General features: G+C 42.2%; 1 pseudogene; it reads left to right on the forward strand.

Moving 5' to 3' along the window:
• The first annotated feature begins 4,449 nt into the window (after positions 1-4,449).
• LOC147905924 (pentatricopeptide repeat-containing protein At3g53360, mitochondrial pseudogene) lies at positions 4,450-8,084 on the forward strand (annotated as a pseudogene).
• The last annotated feature ends 579 nt before the right edge of the window (positions 8,085-8,663 follow it).

Consider the following 8,663-nt stretch of genomic DNA (forward strand, 5'->3'; position numbering starts at 1 on the left):
CATTATGAGATAGTTGGAGAGAGTGTTAAGTGCCGTCATTGCACAGATGACTTGAGTTAGTATCGAGAAGAACTTGATGAGTTTAGGAAAGCTGGTGGATGAGACATGATCGGTTGAGAGTGGGAACAAGACCAATGCTCGAGCGGATTTGATACAAGATGAGAAGAAATTGAAATCTAATGATTGATAAGGGCATGAAGCTTGAGGAGGCCCCCTCATATGCTGAAGCTATGACATAGAAGATTCAAGGGGGTTTCTCTCCTCTATCTGATAATGAAGCTAAGTTGATGCTAAGAAAGAGGTGCAAAGGAGGCAAAGAGGAAAGGACTATTGGCGGACAGATAACGCATTCAATAGTTTGTGAAGTCCCTCTACATGTGGTCAAGCCTGAGTTGGAGAAGCTCGTGAGAGGAGGTGTACATTTGTTCTTTACCGAAAGAGTTCCTTTGTGTGGCTTTATGGCTAGGTTTGTTGACCACGGTTTTTTCCTTCTTTGTTATGATTTTGAGGCCATTCGTAAATGAATTGGTGGGAGGTCTTTCTTTTTTGATGGTGCTATGGTCTTTGTTGTGCCCAAGAGTCCATCTTTTAGTGTTGACGAGTTTATCTATCATGAGAGTCCAGCCTAGGTGGAATTCCTGAGTTTGCCTACTTGGCTAGGGGTTCAAGTAGAGAGGCTTGACTCTATCTTAGGGAATATCCTTCTTATCTTGCCCTATGCAAGGAAGGAATTTGGTCTCAAGAAGACTTGGATCCTATTAGATCGTAGTCAAGTTGTCCCAGATTTGGCTTAGGTTGCTTTTCTTGATTATGAGACTATGCTGCATCTTACTTGATTGCGGCCTTTCCTAGGTGCTTTCTTTCTTTGTAAGAAAATAGGTCATTATGCTAGGGCGTGTGTGAAAAGACCTAAAAATATGATGTTGGCTTGCAAATCTATTGAAGATAGTCTGCAAGAGGCACCCTCGACTCATGCAAAATAGACTCACAACAAGGCAAATTGCGTGCAATCGATTCCAAAGGATCCTGTCAAGACTAAAGTTTGGAAGGCCTCCCCAAGCAAGCATCTGATGATGCATGTCACACGCAACCTTACAAGGAGGTTCATGCTAAGGCGGATATGGTTGTGGATCCTCAAAGGAATTTTTCTGCCCAATATTGATTCGGAATATGCTTTCCACTAAGCATTGCTCTAGCATTGTCTGCTAAATTCTCATTCTTCCTTTTAGCTATTACATTTGTTTAAGGAGTATATGCACATGTGAATTATCTTTGAATGTCATTACTTCTGCAAAAGTTCATGAATGTTGAAGACATGTATTCACCTCCTTTGTCTGATCTCATGACTTTGATCTTTCTGCATGTTTAGTTCTCTACCATGGCTTTGAATTTTTGAATCTAGAAAAGACTTCAAATTTCTCTTTTGAATTTTGGAATCTAGAAACGACTTCAGATTTCTCTTTTAGAAAGTAGACGCAACAATATCTACTATAGCCATTGATGAAAGTCAAGTAGTATTGTGAACTAATCATGCTGTAGGTCTTTGCATAACCCCATACATCTGTATAAATCAAATCATGCCTCTTGCTCAAGATGTGCTTCTACCAAAATTAGTTCTCTTTTGTTTACCGAAGCAACATGCTATGCAAACTTTTTTAAGAAAATGCAGCTTAGGAATCCGAATTGCCAAATTCTAATTTCTCAATTACATAAAGCTTTTGAAATTGACATGTCCATATCTCTTATGCCATAGTCCAAAAAGTGGCATCGGCTGATGCTGAGATGACATAGTAGGCAAGTATAATACTGAAGCTAGCATTTTGAACAAGCATCCTTCCTTGATTACTTTTACCACTAGCTAGTATCCTTTGATCCAAAGCATGATGGACCTTCACCAAGATAGGTAGGATGGTGGACATTTATATGGGCCATCTATTCCCCTCTTCTTCAAATGAGGAAGAGGGTAGGGGTGAAATTTGTGAGATGTAAGAAGGTTCATGCTCGAAAGATTCGGTACAGAGAGCTCTAATCCCATCGTTCTGTAAGAAGAAAGTAGTGAGGCTTGGTCCAATATTCCAATGGAAGTTTACACTCTTTGATGGCAAACACTGTGCAAAGGAAGAAGATATGTCACATTCTAATCGAAAGAAATGGGTGCTCAAAGATAGAGTGCAAGTAAAGAATATGTTGGTTGACGTCAAAAAAATTGAATCTTTCCACAATTCCCATATCCCTTGGTTTAGAATAGCCTATCCACTAATCTATTTCGAATATGCATTTATGTGAAGTGCCTTTCCTTCATTGCATTGTATGCCCTTCATGGATGAATTCAATTTGCTACTTTTGATGAAATAAAGCAATAACGGATTTATGTGGGAGTGAGTGTCCTTCATTTCATTGTGTGCCATTGATAGATCGATTCGAAATTATTCGATTCACTACTTTGATAAATAATGACCATTGTTGATTTTTTGTTTCGAGAAAACTATTGATATTGCATTAGCTTTTCCATGAAATCGATTGGTGTCAAATCCAAACGAGTCTATCCAACTAAAGATTTGTGTACAATTATTTGGCACCATAAGTCTAATTCTACTGGAAAGGGATGGTACTTAGACATATTCAGTAGTGAATTGTAGCGGCTCAGATCCATTGTTTGTTAAGGTCCTGGAAACTTCATTTGAAGATGTGGGGGAGGTTAAAGAGGTAGTGGAAGCTAAAGTCCAAGAAACATATTGTCTTGAGGTTTGTCCCGGTGGTTCTACAGTGTACATTTTGAATCCCCCTTGCTATGACAATGCCAGGATGATATCCAATATGGATGACTCGATGGAATTGAAGGGCTGGACCATTGACCATGAAAATTTAAACAACACTCAAATCTTGGAGGCCTTTTCTGTAGTGTTAAAGACTTTAAAGGAAGATAATGCCATGAGCAATAAGAGATCAAAGAAACTCAAGAGAACTGAAGAAAAAGGCAAAGAGAAAGCTAAGGAGAAAGAGTCAAGTCCACTACCTAGCACTGGAACGACTAAAGAGAAGGTGTCTTTGAATAAGACATATCAAATTCTTCAAGATATGTTAATGTGTCTGAATTCTTAATCGTCAGAGAAAGCATGAGAATAACTTAGGGTGTTTACATACATACTCACGACATCGTGGGCATGCCCATGAATCATGGACGGGAAAGATTGCCCACCCACGTCCAACCCATGATTCAGATTCATTCAATGCACCATGAGCGAACATGGGCCGACATAGTCTTTAAACACCCTTGTCTTGCCAACCGAGAGGTTCCCATTTGCATACCCTTATCTTTAAATAAGAGGCCGTTCCTGCTTAGTGCCTACTAAGTGTGAAGCCACAAAATGCCAGGAATGGCTAAGTTCCCACCCACAGCTCTGCAAAAGTAGGTGCCACAATCGAGCATTGGAATGCTCCATTGGAGACGGGTTTTTCCTCTTGCTAAGCGAGCAGGACCATGTTGCCCTCTGTGAATCCCAAGGCATAGTTTACTCTGAATTTGTCAGGTTGTTAGCTTTACACATGCAAGGCAGGCATTTGCAAGCATTAGAGGGCATCTCGCACATGGCATGGAGGATTTGCAACCCCATGGTTCCAAAATGCTACAACCAGCATTTTTCGTGACAGTGGCAATGGCAATGACAATGCCAACCTAGCATTCCATTGCCCAAGCCCTTCGATTGGTGCATAGACATGAGCTTTTTTTCGATTGGCTAAAACAACCTGCAATAACCTTGTCATCCTTTTCTTGGAATTTGTTAGCACTGCCTTCCAGGCAGCGCTCCAGTAACATTTTTGTTAAAAAGTGTCCCATACACTTTGTTGTTGCCAAGTGGCCCCCTTCTATTTTGGTTCTCTCTCTCTCTCACACATAGACTCACTCACACACACTTTCTTTTTTAATAAGGTGAATGATCAAAATCATTCATGAGGCCTGCCCTGGAAGCTGAGAGAGAGAAGAAAAAGAAGAAAAGAAGAGAGAGACAGAGAGAGAGAGAGAGAGAGAGAGAGGGGGGGGGGGAGCAAAAAATGGGGACACAAATAGCAAGCAAGAAGAAGAAGAAGAGAGAGAGAGAGAGAGAAAGGGGGACAAAAATAGCAAGAACAGAGGACAAAAATAGCGACGGTGGACAGCCAATCACCCATTTGCACGCGTCCAAAAATTCACCAAACTACCCCCGACAAGCCACAATTAGAAGCTTTATCATCTCAAAACAAAGAAAACGATTACTATAGCCTTTGCCCGAATTTTCCTATAGAGTGGCTTCCATCACAAGTGTTGCAAATTAATCATTCATTATCTTTACAATTGTTTTCCTTCGACAGAGCCAATTTGAAGCGAGTGCTCACGAGTTCTTCTACTCACTTTTTTAGCTTTACGAGCATGCAAAACGGGCATTTGCGAGCACGTCAGACGGTGGGAACGCAAGACAGGCATTTCCCTTCGATCGGCGCTGAGCCCTCTCGCGAGCCATTCAGCCTGCCCTCTAACGAGCAATCAGCCATTTGCTGACAAGGCCAGCTGATTGCCTCCATAGGCTGCCAAACATATACCATTGAGGATGCCAATGCATGCTTAACTCTAGACATTCCAACCAACCCCATTACCTTTCCATTTTGCAGAAATAAACCAGTCAAGTCTCTTAGAGACAGAAACATCAATCCCATATCAGTACTAGGAAGAGAGCATCAAGTTCTCCACTTGATAAGTCCTGGGCCAAAAGGCTGACGCAAGGCAACGGCGATGTGCAGTGAGTGGCGGCCTCCAGGGGTAAATCCGCCTATTTGCTGAAAAAATGAAGGGCTGTCGGTCTCAGGATACTTAGTGTTCCCGTTGGAGAAATCGGACACGTTCAAGCTAAGAGGGATTTCTAGGTTCCAGTCGCTGCTTCAAGAGGAGGAAGTTTCAGAGGCACTGTCAGCGCAGAACAGTTCCAGGATGCGGACGTGGGAGCATGTTCTTGCCAATTACGATTGTGGGTAGGGCAGTATCTTAACACCAGAGCTGGTCCAGCAAATCCATGGCAGTATTTTCAAAAAGTTTGTTTTTGGGCTGGAAATATTTCTCAAGAGTGGCCTTGGTGATGTTTGTGCAACCTTTGGGAGCATGGAGGATGCTGGTTGCTCATTTAATTGGATGTCTGAATGAAAATCCGCCTCCTTGATGCATAATTACAGGGTTAGACGATTTACAACTGTTGACAAACATGCAACAGGAAGGTGTGAAAATCATTGCAAGTGTGGTTGTTAGCCTGCTTAAAGAGTGTACCAGCCTGAGAGCTCTTGATTGGGGCAAGCACCTCCATTTCCACGTTGTCAGGAGTGGGTTGGAGCCAAATGTTTGCATAAGGAGCACGCTAGTTCATATGTATGCAAAATGCGGAAGCTTAGAGGATGCATGCCAGGTGTTCAACAGATTTTTTGAGCGGGATGTAATCTTATGGACTGCAATGATCACAGGATATGCTCAGCATGGGCGGAGTAAGGAGGCTCTTACATTGTACAGACAAATGCAAGCGGAAGGGGAAAGGCCAAACAACTTCACATGTGTCAGTGTACTCAAGGCTTGTGCTAGAGTCCCAAATCTCGGATGGGGAAAGCAAGTTCATACCTGCCTTATGAATGGAACTATTGAGTTGGATATTTTTATCGAAAATGCTCTCATTGACATGTATACGAAGTGTGGGACAATAGAGAATGCACGTTCAGTGTTCTGCAAAATGCATAAAAAGGATATTATTTCATGGACTCTGATGATTTTGGGTTGTACTCAACATGGGCTCGGGAAAGAGGCTCTCAGGTTATTTGAAGAGATGCAGCAAAAAAGCCTAAATCCAAACCATTACACTTTTGTCAGCATCCTCAAAGCTTGTGCCAGCCTCAAAGCCTTGGAGCAGGGTAGACAGGTTCATGCTCGCATTGTTGAAAGAGGTTTGGAGGCTGATGCGTTTGTGAGAAGCACACTTGTTGACATGTATGTGAAATGTGGGAGCATAGGGGATGGACGTGAGATATTCAACAGAATGCAGAAATATGATTTGGTCTCATGCAATTCAATGATGTCAGGATTTGCTCAGCACGGACTTGGCAAGGAGGCTTTGACTCTGTTTCATGAGATGCAACAGGAAGGGATGGCAGCAGATGAGTTCACATTTGGCAGCATTTTTAAAGCATGTGCCTGTCTGGTATCCCTGGAACAAGGGAAGCGGATACATGCCTGCATGATAAATATAGGCCTGGAAATGGACCTTTTTTTGGGGAGCGCACTAGTTGACATGTATGTGAAATGTGGGAAATTAGAATATGCCCACCACGTTTTCACTGAAATACTTGAACGAGATGTGGTTTTATGGAATTCCCTGATGGCAGGGTATGCCCAACAAGGTTGTAGTGAAGAGACTCTTGTGTTGTATAACCAAATGCAACAGGAAGGTATTAGTCCAGATGATGTCACATTTGTGATCATCCTTAAGGCATGTGCCAGCCTGGCTGCTCTAGATTTGGGAAAGCAGGCCCATGCCTACCTTAGCAAAAGCAGCATGGGATCAAACGTGATTGTCAGGAGCAGTCTCGTTGACATGTATGCAAAATGTGGAAGCTTAGAAGATGCGCGTGAAGTCTTCAACAATATGAAGGAGCGAGACGTGGTTGCTTGGAATGCCATGATTGCTGCTTATGCTCAGCAAGGGATTAGTAAGGAAGCTTTTAGACTGTTTGAAACAATGCGAAAGGAAGGCCTGAAACCAAATGAGGTCACATTTGGGTGCGTTCTCTCAGCTTGCAGACATGGTGGCCTAGTGGAAGATGGATGCCGCTATTTTAAATTGCTAAGTCAGGATCATGGCGTTGAACCTACAGCAGAACACTATAGCTGCATTGTTGACCTCTTTGGCCGTGTAGGACGGTTGGATGAGGCAGTAGACTTCCTCAATCAGTTGCCACTTAAACTGGGTGTCAATGCATGGATGTCTGTGCTTGGGGCCTGCAGAAACCATAGCAATCTGGATTTAGGACAACGTGCTTTTGAACACGTTCATCACTTGGAGCCTGAAAATGCTGGAGCATATGTCCTTCTTTCAAATCTATATGCTGCTGTTGGAAATTGGGATGCAGTAGCATTGACACGACAAAAGCTGAGGGATGCAGAGATACGAGCCGTAGCATAGATGTATAGAAATGATTAGTTTTATATTAGAAAAGTTCTAGTTATAAAAGCTGTACAATTTTAACTCATTTTTCATGGGCATCTCTTTATCCAAGGATGTCCAAGCCAACTATCCCAAGAATTTTGGGTGTCATGGCCGCTATTGTGCTGAAGTGTTTTAGTGCCCAATGCTGTGGATAACACTTGACAAATGATCTCTTGTGGAAGCCCATGGTGCTGAAACGCTGTCAACGAATAGCCATGCAAATTGTGATGCTGAATATCGCAGCTCGGTGGGAATGCCAAGTTCTTGCTAGCCTACCAACCAAATTGACCTTGGCTGTTGGATCGTGAGCTCGTAAAAGCTGGGACACAATCTACTTTGCCTGGATGTCCCTGACAACCAGAAGTGCGTTGCAATCGTCGTCATTGCTGGAGATCACTGAATGCTGTGCTGCCTCAAGAAAGTGCATGAGCCATCATTTTCACTGCCCTGCCTTTGTCCTTGACAAGAAAGGCAGGCTTTCACTCATATCGTATGTCCTGTTGTACGCTTATGGTCTACTCATGGGTAATGAACAGAGGTTCATGCAGGTTTTCTTGTGTGTGGCCAAAGTTTTGGAAGGCATTCTGCATGGTTGTTCAAGGTTGTGTAGTGTGGGCACATGCTTTGGATTATAGATTGTATGGAATAAGCATTGGTGGAATGTAGAGGAAAGATCACCACCTTTTTATGAGACATTTTTGACTGCGAAGAAAGGTTGTGCTTTGTGGAAACAATAGCTTGAGAATCCAAAAAGTATATCCGATGGCAAATGGAGACATGTATGAGGCTACACAAAATGAGATATGGATTAGATTGGGGGAAACATATCATAAGTGCATCATAATTCCCTTGTATTAGAGTGTTGGGAGTGTCAAGACAAAATATAGAAGCATGCAATCACTTCAGTGTGAGTGACAAAGCTATACATCTTATCATTACACCTCAATGAAGCACTTATATTACTCTGCATGATCAAGCTTCCTCATTATGTTCTATAAATATTTTGTTAAGGATGGTGTAAATTGCACCATCTAGATAGGGCATTAAAGGCAAACACTAACTGTAATCCTAACCCTAATCCTACGGGGTTTTCATGTATATATTCATGATTATGTTGAATACATAGTGTATAAGTAACTATATCATGTGCTCTCTCTCTCTCTCTCACACACACACACACACACACACACACACACACACACATGTGAATTATTCTTTCATTTATCCCCGTGAAATCTTCCCTTTACACTCTCTTTTCAACCACCTCACACACCAAGCCCACTAATCATCCCATACCTTCTCTAATCCCGTCTCAACCCATGTACTCATTCGCTCCTTCTCAACTTGTGACTTAAACTTCACTTGCGGCTTAAATTTTTTTAATTATCTAAGAATTCATATGGTTGTTTATATTTTTAGGTAAAGCGATAACAAGCCGGGGAAAACAAG

Source organism: Dipteris shenzhenensis, chromosome 1, assembly GCF_047967505.1.
Source record: "Dipteris shenzhenensis isolate YYH24624 ecotype China chromosome 1, Dip_SZ_1.0, whole genome shotgun sequence".
NCBI lineage: Eukaryota > Viridiplantae > Streptophyta > Polypodiopsida > Gleicheniales > Dipteridaceae > Dipteris > Dipteris shenzhenensis.